At 29.9% G+C, this 23,375-nt stretch overlaps 1 long non-coding RNA gene across 1 annotated transcript in view; it reads left to right on the forward strand.

Annotated features, from left to right (window-relative positions):
• The first annotated feature begins 22,698 nt into the window (after positions 1–22,698).
• Positions 22,699–23,375, forward strand: part of LOC142229808 (uncharacterized) — a 47,562-nt gene continuing 46,885 nt past the window's right edge. The window contains exon 1 of the long non-coding RNA XR_012720496.1: positions 22,699–23,050. This is a non-coding gene — a long non-coding RNA (uncharacterized LOC142229808). The remainder of the gene's footprint in view (positions 23,051–23,375) is intronic.

Below are 23,375 nucleotides of genomic sequence, written 5' to 3' on the forward strand. Positions count from 1 at the left end.
AATCATAATCTACCTAGAAAAAAATGTGTAGCATTTTATGGCATGATTTTACAAACGTATCTCCAGACCTAAAGATATATAGTAATTGTTCGGGAAATCGTAAACAGTTGACATATGCATGTGGCCAACTCGTTTAATTTTTTTTTTTTTATTTAAAGTCACCTTGATTTCAACGTCATTTGTTTACATTACAGTTTAATTGTTTTGGTCTAATGATCGATTGCATGCTATTATGAGGAACACTGCAATTTTATCGAAGATATACACATACATAATTATCAAGGAAAGAATGCAAATGTTTGTATGAGTCTGTATGGGTCATTCCATGAGATATAGGATAAAATCAGTTTGAATGAGTCCTTACCAAAGATGTCAGCAGTGTTATGTGACGGTTGGGAACATTTTTAGGGAAGGTTAGATTAAGTTAGTTTTAGTAGCAGTCCGATATTTTTAGGCTCACATGGATTATGCAGTCCACACCCAGAGAAGGAATATGATCACCTCAAACATGTTTTAAGAGCAAAATATTATTTTTGGGTGGTGACCATGTAACATGGTTTTCGTAACCATGTTATTTTCTCGGAAATCATGTATCTGATTTCGGCAAGCAGGTGATATTTGACGAGAAAATAACATTTTAGCGACAAACATGTTACATGGTCACCATACAAAAATAACATTTTGCTCTTGAAACATGGTTGAGGTGATCAATTCCTTCTCTGCGTGCATTGTGTTGTGAATGAGAACTTCCCGTTTCTATGTTCAGCTCAATGACAAGGCGTTTTATATTATGGTGAAACATCGAAGGGAGAATATCCATAGATTATACCAGATATGCGTATTATAACCACGGTTGCCACAGTTGGTGGAATTCTACCAAAACTGATAGATTATTTTACTGTTTGGTAGAATTCTTGATGTTTTGGTAGATTTTGCAAAATATTTCCCTCTAACTAAGAGGTACTACTTGCTGCAAGTACTTGCTGCAAGTAGATGATGCTGATGAGGAATGTGGTACCAGCCATCTTGCAGTCTATAGGGCTTTGCGCAAATAAATTTGACAAACATTATTTTCCTCTGTAGGTTAAGCTACACTTGTAGTTTAGCCAATGTATGGTTTTAAGCTGCAATAAAAAACAACAACAATGCTTAAAGAACAAAACCAACAATAACAAAACAAAAAAAAAATTTTGAAAAAAATTGCTATAGAAATAAAATTGCGATAAAATTTTCTGTAGAAATAAAATTTTGACAAAATTTTCAATAGAAATAAAATTTTTGACAACATTTTCTATAGAAATAAAATTTGGGACAAAATTTTCTATAGAAATAAAATTTTGAGAAAATTTTCTATAGAAATAAAATTTTGACAATATTTTCTATAGAAATAATATTTTGACAAAATTGTCTATAGAAATAAAATTTTGACAAAATTTTCTATGGAAATAAAATTTTGACAAAGTTTTCTATAGAAATAAAAATTTGACAATATTTTCTATAGAAATAAAATATAGACAGTATTTTACAAAAAAAAATTAGAATTTTTGCTATAGAAATAAAATTTTGACAACATTTTCTATAGAAATAAAATTTTGACAAAATTTTCTATATAGAAATAAAATTTTGAGAAAATTTTCTATAGAAATAAAATTTGAGAAAATTTTCTATAGAAATAAAATTTTGGCAAAATTGTCTATAGAAATAAAATTTTGACAAAATTTTCTATGGAAATAAAATTTTGACAAAGTTGTCTATAGAAATAAAATTTTGACAATATTTTCTATAGAAATAAAATGTTGACAGTATTTTACAAAACAAAAATTAGAATTTGTGCTATAGAAATCAAATTTTGACAACATTTTCTATAGAAATAAAATTTTGAGAACATTTTTTATAGAAATAAAATTGTGAGAAATTTTTTACAGAAATAAAATTTGGCAAAATTTTCCATAGAAATACAATTTTGAGACAATTTTCTATAGAAATAAAATTTTGACAAAATTTTCTATAGAAATAAAATGTTGACAATATTTTCTATAGAAATAAAAGTTTAGCAAATTTGCTACAGACATACAATTTTAACAAAAATTTTTTTTAGAAACAAAATGTTGACAATATTTTACAAACAAAATGTTGAGAATTTTTTCTATAGAAATAAAATTTTGACAACATTTTCTACAGAAATAAAATTTTGAGAAAATTTTCTATAGAAATAAAATTGTGAGAAAAGTTTTTATAGAAATAAACAAAACATACAGAAATAAAACTTTAACAAAATTTTCTATAGAAATAAAATTTTGAGAAAATTTTCTATAGAATTAAAAAATTGACAAAATTTTCTATAGAAATAACATTTTTACAAAATTTTCCATAGAAATAAAATGTTGACAAAATTGTCTATAGAAATAAAATTTTGAAAATTTTTTCTACAGAAATAAAATTTGGCAAATAATTTTTTTAAATTTAGACAAAATTTTCAATGGAAATAAAATGTTGACAAAATATTCTATAGAAATAAAGTTTTGACAAAATTTGGCAAAATTTTCAATAGAAATAAGACTTTACAAAATTTTCTAAAGAAGTTAAAATTTGTCCAAATTTTATAGAGAAGTTAAAATTTCGACAAAATTTTCTTTAGTAGTTAAATTTTCAGAAAATTTTCTATAGAAATAAAATTTTGTCAAAATTTTCGATAAATCTTTAAAAATTTTATTTTTCGATCAAAATCCATTCCCTTTGTGTAGAATTAGGTTAGCTTTTGTAGAATTAGGTTAGCCATATACCTGGCAGCCCGATATTTCAGGCTCACTTAGAATATTCAGTCCATTCAGTAGATGTAGTAACTTTCTCTTCTTGTTGCAAGCTAAAATCGTCATACCATTTAAAATTCGACACATGTACAATTCTAGGGATATTTATACGAGACAGAAAAAAGGTAAACTATGTTATGGAAAAAAAGAATTTTTTGGAATAAATATAAGTTAATTTTAACATCAGTTTTACAACTGACTTTTTTCCGTACATACAATAAATTGTCGCTAATAGGAGAGATCAAATTATATAATATTGCAAATTCCGAAATAAACTTCTAAAATAAAATATTAAAATATGACTTTCAAAGAAAACAATTTTTCAAAATAATTTTTTTTCAAATTTGGTAGATTTTTGGTAAAATTATCTTGAAAGTTTGGTAGATTACTTTTTGGCACGAGTGGCAACCGTGATTATAACGCCGGCGATATTATAATGCTTTTGCAGAGAACGGATCCTTACAGGCTAAGCAGGAAGACAGAAAGGGAGCTAAGGCTTGCGTATGACAGGCAAGACCCATGGATCTCAATGTAAACCCAGAAAAGATAGAATTATGCCTAATCACTAGAAGGACTACAATTGCTCAATATTTTGAACCAATTTTTTTTTGCAGGACGATAACTGCGTCTGATTAAATAAAGTACTTAGGAGTCATCTTAGATATGAAACTGAATTGGAATAGCCACAAAGAGAAGATTGAGAAGTCATAGATGCTGGGTACTGTACAGAAGAGCGGTGGTCTTTAAATGGGGTATGAGTCCAAACGTGACGCACTTCATATATGAGAGCGTAATAAGGCCAAATTCTGACATACACGTCGATAGTCTGGTGAACATCAATGGAGAGGAAGTGCAACATAGAAATTTTTCAACGGGTCCAACGGGTATGTTGTCTTGGCATAACTGGGGCAATGAAGATCACGTCAACCAGGGCTTTTGTGACGATACTGGACATACGACCTATCGAGGTTCAGTTCAAAAGCAAAGCTGCCGTGGCTGCGATGAGATTGAAGATGATGAGAATGGGCTAAAGATTTTATGTTCATTCTACAAAAAATTTTGCCAAAATCTTATTTCTATAGAAAATGTCAAAATTTTATATATAGAAAATTTTATCAAAATTTTATTTCTATTGAAAATTTTGTCTAAACTTTATATCTAGTAGAGGTCTGCACAATTCCATTTGTAAATGCAGAGTACACGTGTACTTGCTACATGAGTACATCTATTTGAGAGAGTCGCAAAACAATTGGTACACATTTTGATGAACACCAAAAGCCATGAGTAACTTCTTGTTGCTACTCTGATGCAGTGTTGCCAATTGCTTTTAGCACCAAATTAAGTGCTTTTCGATTTCTAAAAAGCACCAAATTGCCTTTTTGGTGCCTTTTCAAAAAAAGCACCAACTTGGTGCTTTCTGGCATTTTCATTTAGTGCTTTTGGTGCTTTTTTATTTTGAACAGTATTAAGTTTAATTGATACAAAAATTTTGATTAGACTTTCAATCGCCGAAGAAACTCAAATTTATTGCCAAATATAGAATTTGATTGTTATGAAGTTGGTATTGATTATTTTTTAATTAATATTGTTATTTAGGGTATTCTGTAGGAAAGTCGAGCGATGAGTGTCGAATTTTTGAATTTGGTGAAGATGTCATTAAAAACGTTTGTATTAAATTCACAAAAGCACGCACAAATGAAATAAGCAATAGACTCCTTCCATATATTAATATTTTGAAAGTTGAAAAACATCACTGATCAAAATGAATTAGACGAAAGCATTAAAACTGATCAAAGTGTATACTTGAATATTGGTTCATAATGGTTAGTACTAAGTTCGAGTTTTGCCGCTAAAGTGAAAACTATATCAGTAAAAAAGGCATATTTGCTGCAAATTTTATTATAACTTGATGGGGAATAGCCAAAAGTAAATTTTCACAAAGTTTATATTCCTTAAAATGAATTATTATTATTGTGAAAAAAATACTATTTTAGCAGCTAAACTCCATCTTAATACCCACCTTAACTTCTTAAAATTCAATTCACAAAAGTTGTATAATACATCTTCGGAAGTTTTTTTTTTTTTTTTGTTTAGTAGAGCATTTAATTTTCGATTTTGTGGTGGAAGGTGGTATGTTAGAATTTATAATATATTTTTGGTGCTTTTTGGCCTTGGGGAGTTGGCAACACTGCTCTGATGTCTTCACTATCAACAAACACATATTCCTCTTTCTCTCTTATTGACGTGTACTCAGACTGATCACGTCGAGTATGTTGCGAGAACAAAACTTCATAGAGTACTCCATGTACCACGTGCAGTTTCAGAAATACAAAAAACGGTTACTCTCCACAATATATGTTATCGGTTTGTTATAAAGAACGGCAAACCTTAAGGAAAGTGTGTGACATACATAAATATATGAAATATGTGACATACATACATATCTATGATTAATAATAATGGAACTGAGAAATACTTGTGGTACCACGTGAAGTGAAGGGAATCCATGTTGTACTTTTTCTCAAGTACTTACATTTTTATTGTTCCTTTGTTTCGGATAAGTACTTGGTGGTATTTGTTTCGGATAAGTACTTGGTGGTATTTGATAAGCAAGTGTTCTCTTCACTTCAATACTTGCGCTCTGAGAGAAAGACAGTGTATGTACTATATTCGACAGCGAATTGCATACATGTAGTGAAAAGTTATTCGATGCAGACCCCTAATATCTACAGCATTAATTTATTTTTTGTTAAAATTTTATTTCTATGGAAAATTTTGTCAACATTTTATTTCTATACAAAATTTTGCCCGATTTTATTTCTATAGAAGATTTTGTGAAAATTTTATTTCTATAGAAAATTTGGCCCAATTTTATTTCTATAGAAGATTTTGTCAACATTTTATTTCTATAGAAAATGTTGTCAAATTTTTTTTTCTCTAGAAAATGTTGTTAAAAATTTATTTCTATAGAAAATTTTGTGAAAGTTTTATTCAATAAATATCATTTAACACATTCGGTTATGGTAGTTCTGCCTGCAGGATTGTAGTATGTCTGCGTGCCACATATGCGGCCAGCCCCATCTTCGATACATCGGTGTAGCAGTTATTTCCTTCTGATATTTTTTTTTATGGTAAACACCACATCCTCTATTTTTTATTTTTTTCATAGTAAAGCTCAAATTTAAAGGCGAATTGTGTATCCTTACTTAAATTCCTCCGCTTCTTAGGCTCGGAATCTATAACAAAATTAAAATTAGTGTAAAGACAAAATCTTTGGATGTGGATCCTGCTGTATTCCGAGTATTCGGAGATGATACCTTTGCTGTCCAATCACAGTTGCCACTCGTGCAAAATATAATCTACCATAATTTTAAGTAAATTTGATTTGAAGTTTGTCAAAATTTTATTTCCGTAGAAAATTTTGTCAAAATTTTAATCTATAGAAAAATTTGCCAAATTTTAATCTATAGAAAAATTTGCCAAATTTTATTTCTATAGAAAATTTTATCCAAATTTTATTTTTGTAGAAAATTTTGTCAAAATGCTTCCCCTTTAGAAAATGTTGTCAAAATTTTATATCTATAGAAAATTTTGTCAAAATTTTATTTTCATAGAAAATTTTGTCAACATTTTATTTCTATAGAGAGTTTTGTATATCTGTTTTTTGTTCTGCATTTTGCTATATGGATCATTTATTTTTATTTGCAGTTACATGATGTCTGCGTTTGTACATTTGATGGGCACACGATGTAAATATGGAATGATTACTTATTGTTGAAATTGAAATAAAATAGTGTGTGTAAAAATATGTGATGTTTGACATTATAAATACAAACAAACAATGAATTAGTTTATAAATAAATAAAAACAAATAAATAAAGTTAATTTTGTGTTTTCTTTTCTCAAGTGGCGTCCTTTTTTCGACGATGAAAAAAGTTTTTTCATAAAGATCAAAAAGTTTTAGGTTGTGACCATGATCTTTTAACTAGAAGAAATACATTTTGAATGAATACCATAACATTTTAAATCGTGACCATTGTCTTTTCATTCAAACAAAATTCTTTTTATCAATATAATAACATTTTACAACAATTATATTTTTATTAGAACCATGTTCATTGATCCAACATGGTTGCAGGTTAAAATGTTACATGGTCGCCGCAAAAATAGCTCCTACCATATTATTTTGCTCTTCGAATATGATTGTGACAATCATGCGTGTAGTTCTGCCTGCAGGATTGTACTTTGGTCCGGTAAATTGAATTCGGTATCTGCGTGCCCACAAATACGACCAGTTCCGTCCTCTCACCTATCTTCGATCCATCGGCGTAGCAGTTATCTATCCTTTTGTTATCTGGTATTTTTAGGTAAACACCATTTCCTCTGTTTTTTAACTTTTCATAGTTTTATCGAAAACTTGTCACGTGCCTGCGTATACGCGGCGTCCCGTTTTCTAATGGAATGGTCCCATTTAGTAGATATCTAGATACCACATGAGTTTTTCTACACGCCCTCTCGCACTACACTCACCAACAACGATCATCAACATACTTGTGTTTATTTTGCACTAGTCATTCGCAAATATTTGTTTTTGTAGTAAATTATCTCCTCTTGACAGTGCTATCTATAGCCATTGTGTGTGTGTTTTTTTCCTTTTTTCGAGTAAATAACGAAAACAATAACAACTACAAGTTGTTTGCTTATTTCTCGATAACTACGAATGGAAACTATAATGGTGACGTCATCTGGAGGTATGTACACTTGCCGATCGTGCTATTTTTACACACCCCTTTTGTGAGTATGTGTGTACGAATTTAATAAAAGTGTGTTACGATCATATAAACAAACGGACAGACATACCCCCAGTGGACAGACATACCCCCCGGTGGACAGACAAAGCATGAATGAATTGAGAAATGACCATGTAACGGTTAAATTATGTGCTGTTTTCTCATGGTTATTTACATACTTAGCGAATGGGGGGTGTGTTTGGGGCACAGTAGTGTGACAGATGTAGTAAATGTGACTACATTACAGTAGACTCTTTCAATATGGCGTTATAAAGTGCGAATATGTAAAAATTACTGCTCGATTGATGTTGAGAAGATATAGACGGCACATAGGAAAAATTGAACATGTCTGTAGTTTAAAATTTACAAATGTTGGACTTCTATCATTCATGAGAGTCCATTTGCTGGTCAGAGTAATTAGGTTTGTAAACATATTGACGTTGGTCTTATGATTTCAGTTCATGAGCGAGTTAAACATCGAATTTTGTTACTTCGTTAAAACACAAAAAATATAAATTAATTGACTTAGTCTTTTTAGCAGTTTATCAAATGTCAATCTTTGTCCATTTTAGTTCAGATAATAAATTAATTTTATTCTTTATTAAGATAGTCTCAGTTTGTTTAGGTTTTTCCATTGTAATCATTTTAAATTTGTGGATGGCCTGGATTACAATATTCCCCACATGCAAATTTTGATTCTCTATGGAAGAAGATGGAATAAGATGGCATATTTGTAATTTTTATGAGGCGGACTATACACGCAAAAAAATAATTCTTTCCTCCCAAACGAAATTTTAGACAAACAACGTTCGTTTCTAATTTGCTTTTCGCTGTAAGGAAGTTTATTTGGAAGAAAAGTATATACTGTTTGTGATAAACGTTTACTCTTTTCCAGGATGTAAAAACAATTTCATAAAGACTAACTCAAAAAACAATCTTTTCTGGCTAATTTCATTTTCCCTCACATCTTTCTCACTTCCACGAGGTTTTTTAGTTCTTAGCGCCTTTTTCTGTAATACAAACAATGTAGAAGAATTTATACGATTTTATAAATTTTTAAAATTTTACCTTTCGCTGGACGGAGAATCGAACCGCGGACCCTGCAATTTGTAAGCTAGCACACTATCCTCTGAGCTAAGTAGCTGTTATTGTCATCAATAGCTAACTGTCCATATAAGTTATATTAATATAGCATAGCTTGCGGCGCCCACGAGCCGATTAAACAAACTTTATTTAACAGACACAAACATTTAGTTGGGCACGGTGGAGCAGTGGTTGCTACGTCCGCCTTGCATGCCAAGGGTTGTGGGTTCGAGCCCTGCTTCGACCGAACTCCAAAAAGTTTTTTTTTTTTTTTTTGTACATATATTCCAGATATGTTCGAAAGATTCCGAAAATATGTTCAACATTACATACTACTATATTAAATTTTTACTATGAACTGTAAAATGTGTCTTATTAAAGACTTAGTCAGAAAAGAACAGTGCTTGATATAAACGAAATGGACTGTGTTGTTGATTCAAAAATATTTTTTTTTTATTGAAAAAATAAAAATTTTGTAACAAACGAATTTTTTTGGTGATAAAAGTTTAAAATTTTCGAAGAAATTCAAAAAACTCTAACAAAAGATAAACGTTTCCGGTACACGTTTTCCAAACGTTTTTTTTCTTTGCGTGTAGAACGTTAAAGGTGTTTTCGCATGTACCGAACTCAGTATGTGGTCTAAATTAAGGGGAAATTTTTTGTTTTATTATTTGCTAGTCATCGGCTCAAGCTTCATTGTTCGGCAGTACTAATAAGGTCATCATGTTCCTTGCTAAAAGTGTTGCTTTTGTGACACTTTATTGAGAAATTGTCAACTTTGTATACCCTAAACCGCGTAGTGATCTAAAAAATATGCCTACGAGAAATATTGATTTTAGATCCCACAAAATATATACCGATCGACTCAGAATCACCAACTGAGTCTATCTAACCCGTCCGTTTGTCCATGTTCGCAGGATTCTGGTCACAATTATTAACATATTTTGATGAAATTAGGTACAGAATGTTTTTTAGCACAGGGAAGAATGCCATTGAATTTCTAAAATTCATCCGGTTTTCGATAATCACCCATACATATGTATCGCCCGATTTTAACAAAGTTGGTCATATTACGCTTATTTAATAATTGATCGGCGTTAAATTTGGCACAACGTTAGTCGGCCCTGCCTGACTATATCACACTCAAAAAAATAGGGCGCTAATGCCAACTGAACTTTATTTTAGTTCATGAAGAAGACTAGTTGATTTTAGTTAAATTTTGCCCAATGTGAGCATATCTTCCTTATTTGAATAATTTTTTGCTATCTTTAATTACGTGAACTAAAGATAAGAAAAAACTTGTATACAAATATAGTGCATAATTTTATTTAAAAATAAAATAGTTCATATTTTCCTAAAATGCGAGAAATTTGCTTAAAGTCTCTCAAATGAGTAAGTTTTACTAAAATTGTACTTGTCTTAAACTTTGTATAGCGTTAAAGACATTTAAACAATTTTTTAATCGAATTTTTTCCCTTCAATATTTGAAATTTTCTTAAACAACAGAAAAAAATGTATTATTTTTAATAAATTTTCTTCAATTTGACAAAAATCATTTTCTAAAATAAACCTATATTTTCTTTAATGGAGGGGTTCACTTGTTTTTGGATGCACTCACTTGCTTCGATGATATATTTGTGCCACACCTGCAACGCCTTAAAGTATGCAAAGAAATTTTTCAGACAATGACTCACACAATTTCAAAGCTTCCAGGGATAAGAACATTAAAGGACCAAATCAAACCCAGCTATTCAAGATATTATCTAATGGATTAAATGTTTTCTTTACTATAAAAATATTTTCATTAAATACACCACTGTAAAGCAGTTGTAAAGCCAAATCGTATGATTTTCTGCCCTTGTTTTAGGGGGGCAAGGAAGGAACTTTTTATAATTACACTGCCTCTTAAGTTACGTCAATGTGGCGTTCGCTAATATTTTTCTGCATTCCAACCAAATGCAAATACCAAATGAATTGTTTATTGTGGGATATTCATGTGAATTTGTTTTGTTGGCCTCGATCTTCATGCTATTTGGTGGAATACAGAAGCGTAGAAGAAAGGACGTTTTAACAATCGTATGGGTACATAATTCAACTACATCGATATTATTTGTTGGTATTGCCTCCATATAGTCCGAATTTACGTTTTCACTTCTTAAGCATGTACGTCCAGTAATTTTCCTCCTAAATACTGGAAATTCGAAATACACAGGTTTTTGGGTTCATTAAGAGAAATGGCAAATGTGATTTATATCGGCCCATGTTTCGATATAGACTACATATGTATAGACCGATCTCCCCATTTTAATTTCTTGAATTCACAGAAAAAAAATCACGAAAATTTTTCCAATTAAAATCTTAACTGAGTTTAAAAAAAAATGTTAAATTAAAAATTTTTTAATTGATACTATCATTTCTGTGATTGAAGACATTTTAATAAAACAAAAATTATTTGGATCACTTAATTTCGTGATTGAATCAGAAAAGTTTTTATCTGTGTGTTCATAGAAGTCGCAAATATATAGACATTTTTAATGGTTTACAGTTAAAGCAATAATGGTCGTTGTCGTTGATGTTCTTGGAATTTATGTGATCCCTGAGTAAGTTCATCTATGCTCATTGGTGCTAGGAAATTTCGTGAATGCATTTCAGCTTTGTGGTCAAGATACAAAAAAGTCAACAAATAAATAAAAATAAAGACGATTTCATTAATTTTAAAGATTATTTCAGTATTTTTAAAGCCAGGTTGACCTTAGTCCAACAAATTTAGTTTCATGTAAAGATTAGAGGTGTGCACGTGACACGAAATTATCGTGACTCACGAACATTTTCGTGACTCACGCGTGAGTCGTGAGTCACGCTGACGGCAACGGCGTGAGTGTGCGTGAGCGTGATTAACCAACCAAATGTCGTGCGTGATCGTGAGTCACGAAAATAATATCTTCGTGAGTAACGAATTTCGGAAAAACACGCTCACGAAAATAATCCCGCTTACGAACATAAAATGCTTACGAGTTGAATTCATTTATAATTTTAGTGACATCCTAGGTGGTAAGAGTTTTATAACGCACTCGATTTTAACCATACTCATGTTTTCAGTCAGGTTCTATAGGTAAATCACTCATAAAATTATTCGTGAGTCACGACATTTTTCGTGAGTCACGATATTTTTCGTGAGTCATGACATTTAAAAGATTTTCGTGTGTGAGTGTGCGTGAGTATAAATTTTCTTTTCGTGAGCGTGCGTGACCGTGAGTCCTACCAAAAAGTATCGTGCGTGAGTGTGCGTGAATAAGATTTCTGCGACGTGAGTGTGAGTGAGCGTGAGCACAATATTACTCACGTGCACACCTCTAGTAAAGATACCGATTTTTAATTTGAATCATTTAATTGTAAGGATATTTTTGCAGTGACTTAATTTTTAGACATGGCAATAATTAAAGGAAAAAGGCAAAATCATTTATAGGAGTTGATTCAGCGACATATGGGCAATAGGATTGTCATATATAAATCCAAAGAAAAAAATTCCCCTTCCTTATGAAGTATTTCCTTTTTGAGAAAATATGTCAGTGATTCAACAATTGTCTCTACAGTCTGAAATTTTGTTTCTCAGAAAAGAAAACTCTTCGTTCAGCGTAGTAGTTTTCCTTAAAGATGGATACTAAGTTCGAGCTTAGCCGCTAAAATCAAAAATGAATCAGTATAAGCATAATAAAATTATATACACACAAAATAATATTATAATTTTTGAGCTAACAATAAATTGTTGTTACAGAAAATTTTTAAGTTCAACAAAATTTTTGTTGATATAACAAAATTAGTTGCTAAAGTGACTAAAATCGTAATTGTATTTACAAATTACGTTGTTAGTTAAAGTGTATTGACAATCAAATTAATTGATATTTTTTTGTGTGTAGTTTTGTTTATTTATTTCTTATTTAGGCTTGAGTTTTTTTTAATCCTTTTACGAGTTTTGATTAATTGTAATATGCATTTTTCCTAGAATAAAAATTTTAACACCTAAACAAAAAGAAAAAAAGAGAAAGTTTTCGTCCGTTCTTAAAGAAAGTTAATTAACAATTGGAAAAGGACCTCAATTACGATTGCCACTCGAGTTAAAACAAAAAATCTACCACAATTTGGAGACTACAAAAAACTACCAAACACAGAAATATTATTTTATAAAATTCTATTTCTATACAACATTTTATTTGAATAGAAAATTTTGTAAAAATTTCATTATTATTATTATTTCTATAGAAAATTTTGTCAACATTTTATTTCTAAGGAAGATTTTGTCAAAATTTTATTTCTATAGAAGATTTTGTCAAAATCTTATTTCTATAGAAAATTTTGTCAAAATCTTATTTCTATAAAAAATTTTGTCAAAATTTTATTTCTATACAAAATTTTGTCAAAACTTTATTTCTATAGAAAATTTTTGTCAAAATTTTATTTCTATAGAAAATTTTGTCAATCTTTTATTTCTGTAAAAAATTTTGTCAATATTTTATTTCAATAGAAAATTTTGTCAAAATTTTATTTCTATAGAAAATTTTGTCAAGATTTTATTTCTATAGAAAATTTTTTTAAGATTTAAATCTATAGAAAATTTTGTCAAAATTTTATTTCTATCAAAGATTTTGTCAAAGTTTTATTTCTATAGAACATTTTTGTCAAAATTTTATTTCCATAGAAAATTTTGTCAAAATTTTATTTCTATAGAAAATTTTGTCAAAAATTTATTTCTATAGAAAATTTTGACAAGATGTTATTTCTATAGAAAATTTTGTCAAAATTTTATTTCTATAGAAAATTTTGTCAAAATTTCATTTCTATTGAAATTTTTATCACAATTTTATTTCTATAGAAAATTTTGTCAAAACTTCATATCAATAGAAAATTTTGTCAAAATTTTATTTCTATAGAAAATTTTGTCAAAAATTTATTTCTATAGAAAATTTTGTCAAAATTTTATTTCCATACAAAATTTTGTCAAAACTTTATTTCTATAGAAAATTTTTGTCAAAATTTTATTTCCATAGAAAATTTTGTCAAACTTTTATTTCTGTAAAAAATTTTGTCAATATTTTATTTCAATAGAAAATTTTGTCAAAATTTTATTTCTATACAAAATTTTGTCAAAATTTTATTTGTATAGATAATTTTTGTCAAAATTTTATTTCTGTAAAAAATTTTGTCAGAATTTTATTTCTATAGAAAATTTTGTCAAGATTTTATTTCTATAGAAAATTTTATGAACATTTTATTTCTATAGAAAATTTTGTTAAGATTTAAATCTATAGAAAATTTTGTCAAAATTTTATTTCTATCGAAGATTTTGTCAAAATTTTATTTCTATAGAACATTTTTATCAAAATTTTATTTCCATAGAAAATTTTGTCAAAATTTTATTTCTATAGAAAATTTTGTCAAAAATTTATTTCTATAGAAAATTTTGACAAGATGTTATTTCTATAGAAAATTTTGTCAAAATTTCATTTCTATTGAAATTTTTATCACAATTTCATTTCTATAGAAAATTTTGTCAAAACTTCATATCAACAGAAAATGTTGTCAAAAATTTATTTCTAAGGAAGATTTTGTCAAAATCTTCTTTCTATAGAAGATTTCGTCAAAATTCTATTTCTGTAGAAAATTTTGTCAACATTTTATTTCTATAGAAAATTTTGTCAAAACTTCATATCAATAGAAAATTTTGTCAAAAATTTATTTCTATAGAAAATTTTGTCCAAATTTTATTTCTAAGGAAGATTTTGTCAAAATTCTATTTCTGTAGAAAATTTTGTCAACATTTTATTTCTATGGAAAATTTTGTCAAAATTTTATTTCTATAGAAAATTTTGTCAAAAATTTATTTCTATAGAAAATTTTGTCAAGATGTTATTTCTATAAAATTTTGTCAAAATTTCATTTCTATTGAAATTTTTATCACAATTTCATTTCTATAGAAAATTTTGTCAAAACTTCATATCAATAGAAAATTTTGTCAAAAATTTATTTCTAAAGAAGATTTTGTCAAAATCTTCTTTCTATAGAAGATTTTGTCAAAATTCTATTTCTAAAGAAAGTTTTGTCAAAATTTTATTCCTATACAAAATTTTGTCAAAATTTTATTTCTATAGAAAATGTTGTCAAAATTTCATTTCTATCAAAGATTTTGTAAAAATTTTATTTCTATAGAAAATTTTTGTCAAAATTTTATTTCTATAGAAAATTTTGTCAAAATTTTATTTCTATAGAAAATTTTGTCAAAAATTTATTTCTATAGAAAATTTTGTCAAGGTGTTATTTCTATAGAAAATTTTGTGAAATCTTTATTTCTATAGAACATTTTGTTAAAATTTAATTTCTATTGAAATTTTTATCACATTTTCATTTCTATAGAAAATTTTGTCAAAATTTCATTTCTAAGGAAGATTTCGTCAAAATCTTCTTTCTATTTTGGGATTATTTGTTTGGCTTGAGGTCATGGACTAATGAAAAGTGCTGGTGTTAATGTTTTTCATTAATTTTTATTTTTTTCATTACTTTTTATTGAAATATTGCTGTTCTCGGATATTTCGTTACACCATCGGTGATCATCTTCAGCGAGATATTATATTTTACAAAGTAATAGACTTTCTCCTTACAATGCTCATGTCTAAAGCATTGTAAGGAGAAAGTCTATTACTTTGTAAAATATAATATCTCGCTGAAGATGATCACCGATGGTTTATCCATAAGCGTAGGAAGGCCTCTGGGGAGGGGGCTTAGACCCCCCCAGAAAAATTTTAGCCCCCCCAGAATTTGAAAACCTATTTACGATTTTCCATTTTTATAAAAAATAAACAAACCCAGCCAAAAAAGTAATGAAAATGATCTTTTTGGATCCGGAAGTGGCGAAGAAGCGATGAATTTAACATGGGCTTGTCATAGGACGGAAGTCCTCCATTTCAACAGCCGTTGCACTGAATTTGCATCACTTATTTAGGTGTGATCCGAATTCAATGTTTTGAATGTGAATTAAAAAATTCTGTTATATTTTGTCAAATAAATAATTTTTATAATTTTTCATGGATTCTAATGCTTGTCAGAAACGTTTGACATCAAATATTTTCAAAAATTTACAAATTTTTCAGATTGGATTTAGAATTTTTTTCGATAAAATTTAAATTATTTGTACCATTTTATGAATTCTTACTTCGTTTTTAAGGTATTAGAAAAAAAAAGTTAAAATTTCCCATTAAAAGTATGAAAAAACCAAGTTATAAAAAATTGAATTTAAAGAACTTCCTGAGTAGTTAAAATAAAGAACATCATTGGGAGTACATCTTCTGGAAGTGCTTTTAAAGTTGTGCCTTTGGAAGAATTTCCAAATTTTTTTGCTGGGAAATGTGTGGAACTACTTTTACTTGCTTTATTATAAATTAATTTTCGAGTTATTTTGATGTCTAATTTTTTTTATTAATTTTTATGAAATAAAACATTAATTGAAATATAAATAAATGACATATAAATTTTTAGCTAGGGGGGCTATAGCCCCCCCTAGGAAAATTGTCTAGCTACGCTAACGGGTGTATCGAAATATCCGAGAACAGCAATATTTCAATAAAAAGTAATGAAAAACATTAACACCAGCATTTTTCATTAGTCCATGACCTCAAGCCAAACAAATAATCCCAAAATTGTAAAATTCCAATGGTCAACTAACAAAACTAAACATTCTATTTCTATAAAAAATTTTGTCAAAATTTTATTTCTATAGAAAATGTTTGTTAAAATTTTATTTCTGTAGAAAATGTTGTCAAAATTTCATTTCTACAGAAAATTTTATCACAATTTCATTTCTATCGAAAATTTTGTCAAAATTTTATTTCTATAGAAAATTTTGTCAAAATTTTATTTTTATAGAAAATTTTGTCAAAATTTTATTTCTATAGAAAATTTTGTCAAAATTTTATTTCTATAGAAAATTTTGTCAAAATTTTATTTCTATAGAAAATTTTGTCAAAATTTTATTTCTGTAGAAAATTTTGTCAAAATTTTATTTCTATAGAAAGTTTTTGTCAAAATTTTAGAAAATTTTGTCAAAATTTTATTTCTATAGAAAATTTTTGTCAAAATTTCATTTCTATAGAAAATTTTTGTCAAAATTTTATTGTTATAGAAAAAATTTTCAAAATATCATTTCTATAGAAAATTTTGTCAAATCTTTATTTCTATAGAAAATTTTGTCAAAATTTTATTTCAATAGAAAATTGTGTCAAAATTTTATATCTATGGAAAATTTTGTCAAAATTTTATTTCTATAGAAAATTTTGTCAAAAATTTTCCAGAACCCTCTAACGACACTAATGTATATGCCCCCGTTTCTACTTATATAAGGATTTGTGCACATACAAATACTAATTTATTGAATAGATCTCGATAAATTTCTTAAAAAATAGCTATATTTTCTCAATTATAGTCAAGTTGCAAAATAAAAAGTAAACTTATTACTCATATGCTTAGCCACAAACGATTATCAAGATTTTCGAAGCGTGAACGTCATTACTTCAATTAACGGGCAACAAACACCTCTTTTGATTGTATATAGAACCTGTTTAGATAGATGGGTTCATTTAACCAGTCAATGGCGATAATTGATAAAAAAAAGAATATTAGAAAACAGTAACCATTTGCCTTCCCACACACCTCACATGCGTCTATGCATAAATATCCACAATCCATTTGTTTTAATTCAAATAATTTTATTTAAATCGAAATTCAAATTTAAACATGCATATGTTTTTGCAAAAGTTGTTTTCAATTTAACCCAACCAGGAAGATTATTTGGAACCAGGAAAATGTAAACGCAATAAAATGTAGGTATACACATGTATAATATATATATAATAAGATAAAGAATTTAAAACAGAATTATTATATTATGAAGGCTTAAATCATTTAATTATTATTTTGAGTGAAATGATCTACGAAACGTGAAAACAGCAGTTGGTAAAAGACGATTTAATACCATATAGGCCGATCTCTTGATCGGTCTATACCTTGTGCCAAAACAAAACAGTTACCAAAAATTGACGAAAAATTTACCAAAAATATATATACCAAATTAAAAAAAAAACCTTATTTTGACTTTTTGTCAAAATTTTATTTTTTGATAGAAAATTTTTGAAAAATGTTAATCTCTATGAAAATTCTGAAAAGAAAAAATTATTCCTATCGAAAATTTTTACAAAAATTTATTTCTTTAGAAAATGTTTGCAAAATTTTATTTCTATAGAAATTTTTCAAAATTTTATTTCTATAGAATTTTTTTCATTTTTTTTAATTCTGTAGACAATTTTTACATAACTTTATTTCTATAGAAAAATTTTGCAAAATTTTTTTTATAGAAAATTTTTACTAGATTTTATTTTCACAGTAAATTTTTACGAAATTTTTATTTTTATAGAAAATTTTTGAAAAATGTTAATCTATAGAAAATTTAAAAAAAAAATTCGTTTGCAAAATTTTATGTTTATAGATTTTTTGCAATTTTTTTTAATTCTTTAGAAATTTTTACAAAAATTTGTTTTTATAGAAATTTTTACTTTATGAAAATAAACATAGTAAATTTTAGTGAAATTTTATTTTCATTCTAAATTTTTGTTAACATTTTTTTTTCTATAGAAAATTTGTACAATTATATTTTTATATATTTCTATAGAAAATATTTGTCAAATATTTATTTCTATTGAAAATGTTTGTGAAATATTTATTTCTATACAAAATTTCTGCAAAATTGTATATTCCTAAACGTTTTTTTTTAATTTTATAAAAAGTTTTTTGTTTTAATTTATTTTTTAGAAAATGTTTGCAAAATTTTATTTCTATAAAAAATGTATTTAGAAATTTTTCACAAAATTTTATTTCTATACAAAAATTTTGTCCAAAATTTTATTTCTATAGAAAAATTTTACAAACTTTATTGCCATAGTAAATTTTTGTGAAATTAAAGTAAAAAAGTTACCATTTTTGTTAGAATTCTACCAACTAAAGAATTTTTCTCAAATTTGTATGATCTAATCGTATTTTATCTAGACGTATTTTTTTTTAGAATTTCTATTCAACCGTCGAACGGAACGGACGTGTTTTTCAATTGCGGATAAACTCATCGTAATAGGTATCTACTAAGAATTTCGAGTGTGGTGGGATATTAAGCCACCATGCAGCGAAATTCCAAGTCATCCACTGGGTTGCTAACTTCAGGGCCCAGTGGACGGGTATCGACTGTAGTTATAAATCTGGGCAATGACCAAGAATTAGGCCCAATTAGTCGACAAGTCGAACTTTTTCTAAGGTAACGACATCAAAAGGAGGTAATCCCTCACGAAAGACATTCAAGGAACGCAGAAATGCTTTGTTTATCCTAAAGAAGTTAGGATCAATCGACCCAAACACGCTGTCGGCTAAACAATGCGATTCCTTAACATGGGCTCAAGGAATTCTTGAGGCTGGAAAAAGGGAACGATCGCCGGATGAGCTGCCATCCTCCAAAAGGGATCAAAGGTCGTTTGCCTCAGTTGCTAAAGACAGCCTTGTGATGGCTATCATTAATAAAGGAGCATTGGACGGTATGGTTCCAAAGCAACAATGGGGGGAAATTGAGAATGCTCTGTCTTTCGTCTACTCACAGGTGCTGGAAAAGTTTCCCGGCCCAGATCCTCGACACCAAGAGGCTGGTTGGTATCAAGGACGATTTAAGCTAGTCGCATTTGAGGACCAGAGGTCTATAGAATGTTTTAAAGCTGCTCTGATACTAATTGGTGAAGTTTGGGAAGGAGCTGCTCTAGAGTTAGTCGAGAAGAAAGACATACCGGCTAGACCTAGAGCACATGCGTGGATATGTGAATTAAATACTCCGGGGTTCAAACTATTGCAGTATACTGGTAATGATGTAAATCGAGCCTGTATAATTGCTAAAAACGAGCTTAACTTGTTTCTGCTTCCTTCAATGTGCAATGAAGACACTGTCGTTGCCAATTTAGAAATATCCAAATGCAAATATTGGGTATCTTCGGTCTACATGGGACATGACAGGGAGATGCCTCCATATGCCGATAAGACCTTAGTTGAGGAGTCACTGAAAACAAAGACGAAACTCATTATGGGATGCGATGCGAATGCGCATCACAGTATATGGGGAAGTAGTGATACTAATGCAAGGGGAGAGTCGCTAATAGAGTTTATTTTGCGTACTAATCTGGTAGTTTGCAACAAGGGAAATGCCCCAACCTTTGTCACTAAAAACAGACAAGAGGTTTTGGACATTACCTTGGCCTCGCAAGAACTGAATGAAATGATATCTGAGTGGCAGGTTTTAAGTGAACACAGCTTCTCAAATCATCGCTACATCAGTTTCAAATTTGATGTTCATACCACCAAGACCATATTTCCGCCAAATGTTAGGAAATCTGACTGGAATAGGTATAGGGAATCGTTCAATATGATGATACCGGAAATAACAGAGACAAATATGAGAAATGTGCAAGATATCGAACACGCAGTGGAGCGGATTACTAAGGCCTTCAACATCTCACTAAAAGCTGCATGCCCTAAAGGGAAGCCAAGGGGGAAAAATCGACCACCATGGTGGTCTACGGAATTAAGTAATATGAGGAAATCCTGCAGGAAGCTCTTTAACAAGGCAAAGTCCACAAGAGCCCCTGAGGATTGGGACGCTTACAAGAAGAATCTGAGAGGATACAAACGAGAATGATTACTGCAGCAGCATTGAGAATACGTCCGAGGCTTCCAGATTACGGAAGGTTTTAGCATCCACCAACTCCGCTCCAGGTTTCATTAAAACATCGGAGGGCTATTGGACAACGTCCAGTGAGGAGACGCTGGAGGTACTATTGGACACACATTTTACTGGAAATCAGACGGTTGAACTAGGTTCTGGCGGTGCCACTGTGGCTCAGCGGTTGTTTCCTATTGAGAAAATTGTATCGGAATCTAGAATAAGATGGGCGTTAAATAGGTTTGGACCATTCAAATCCCCCGGACCTGATGAAATTACTCCGGCGGAGTTACAAGCAGTGACTGACAAAATTATCCCCTGGTTGTCGGCGATATATAAAGGATGTATCAACTTATCATATATCCCAGGAAAGTGGAGGGAAACAAAAGTCGTTTTCATACCTAAAGCGGGAAAAGCCTCTCACTCGAGGGCGAAGGATTTCCGACCAATCAGCTTATCCTCATTCCTACTTAAGACTATGGAGAGGATGATAGATATTTATCTTAGAACTAGCATCGATACAAGTTTGTTCTCGAAACGACAGCATGCATACTCGAAGGGCAGGTCTACTGAGACCGCATTACATGAACTAGTCAGCTTTATTGAAAGCTCACTATCTGTCAAAGAATACACAATTGTGGCGTTTCTAGACATCGAAGGGGCGTTCAATAATGTCCATCCGTGCTCGATATTAAATGGACTGACAACCCTGAATGTTGATCCATGTATACTTAGGCTATTAGACGAACTTCTAATGAAGAGACGTATTTCGGCCACACTAGGACAAGCAAACATACAAAGGTATGTGAACAGAGGCACTCCCCAAGGAGGAGTTCTATCACCTCTTCTTTGGAATGTTGCTATAAACACCCTTCTGGTTTCCTTAGAAAAAGAAGGAATAAAAGTCGAAAACGGCCATCGACTGCCGCAAATCTCTCAATGAGATGGCTGAGCAGTACAATATTCAGCTAATATGGGTGCCTGGCTATAGGCTAGGGACTACCTTACATATTCCAGGGGAACTAGAATCTATTGGTATGTCCCTGGCTACCTGCAAGCTCATGCTGCGTGAGAAGGCTGTTATGATGGCAAATGTTCGATGGGAGAATTGCAAGGGCTGTAACGACACCAAGCAAATATGGCCCCATTTAAACTTAAACCGCACACTAGATATGCTAGTGTTCTCAAGACGTCAGATATCACTCCTGATATCTGCTATAACGGGTCGCTGCCTGATAGGCGATTTTGCAAAAACTATAGGCGCGAAGTATAATGACTATTGTATGAGCTGTCATGATGCGGAGGAAAAAGGAATCAATTAAACACCTCTTGTGTGAGTGTCCTGCATTTTGTGTAAAGCGCAAGCAACTTTTAGGAGCATATAGCTTCAGATTACTGCGGATCTGGAAAACATTAACTTAAGCAGTCTGGCTCAACAAAGAAAAATAATCAAGAAGGTTCAGCGGTTAAAACTAGAAGTGCCCATATGTAATAGGTACTTTTAGCTAATGGGGTATCACAATGGACTGAATAGTCTAAGTGAGCCTGAATCTTAATCGGGCTGCCACTTTAACCTAACGTAGACACCGCAATTTTTATCCAACGATTTGTGGAACAAGTTCATTTTTTTGCTGTTGTATAATAGAGCTAACAATTTAGTTGTTGTTCGAATATTAATTAAATTTAAAATTTCAATCCCTTTATTCAGTTACGAGCTTTTTGGTATTTTTCGGAACACGTCAGTCCTCTAAAGACATTATTTATGTTTGAACAACTGTTTTCATTTTCACAATTTTCGTTCATTCGCTCAATGGTTAGAGACGTAAGCAAGATTCGAGAGATTTTCTCCCTTTAGAAACTGCTATATTGAAATGAAATTATGATTTGTTGAAATTTTCTTAATCCCAATCGATGTTTTTTTTTGCATTTTTTTCTAATAAAAATATAAAAAAATGAGATCTTCCCCATGGGTGAGTGAATTCGATTTATTCTGCATTTTTTTTAATTTGTTTGCCTTTGTTTCATTGTTTGAGATTCAAGGTTGAATGTATTTCATACTAACCGCCTATTAATGTCATCCATAAAAAATTATTTGAATTTAGCAAAAAATCGAAAAATCAACAAACATTCCAAAATGGCAAGCAAACAGCCAGAGAGTAGATGTTTGCCAATACTTTTAGAAGATTGTTGGTGTAGAGAACATCGGCAAATCTTTGGCTATTTTATGTGGGAGAGAATTCTGTGTGTGTGTTTACTAAACAAGAAAACAACAACTGAGAAATTGAGATTTGATAAGTTGTTTGTTCTAAAATTTTAGACATCGTAAATATGAATATTCTGGAAGCAATGGTAGTTTCCTTTGGATCAAAAACACAAATTTAATATACAGTGAAGTTGGCTGATAAGAAAGATTTTAATTTTACAATTTAAAACAAATTGTTTACAAAAAATCCTGATATAAAGAGATTTTAATTAAAAAGAGAGTTTATAAACTTGTGTTTTTTATGTATTAACAAAATTAAAATCTTAATGAATCAAAAAAACATTGAATCAAAACAACATTTAATAAATAATGACAAGTAAGTAAAGTAGAAAGTTATATTAGTAATAGAGGTGTGCACGTGACACGAAATTATCGTGACTCACGCGTGAGTCGTGAGTCACGCTGACGGCAACGGCGTGAGTGTGCGTGAGCGTGATTAACCAACCAAAACTCGTGCGTGATCGTGAGTCACGAAAATAATATCTTCGTAAGTGTGCATGAGTAACGAATTTCGGAAAAATACGCTCACGAAAATAATCCCGCTTACGAACATAAAATGCTTACGAGTTGAATTCATTTATAATTTTAGTGACATCCTAGGTGGTAAGAGTTTTATAACGCACTCGATTTTAACCATACTC

This window comes from Haematobia irritans, chromosome 3 (assembly GCF_050003625.1).
Source record: "Haematobia irritans isolate KBUSLIRL chromosome 3, ASM5000362v1, whole genome shotgun sequence".
Taxonomy (NCBI): Eukaryota; Metazoa; Arthropoda; class Insecta; order Diptera; family Muscidae; genus Haematobia; species Haematobia irritans.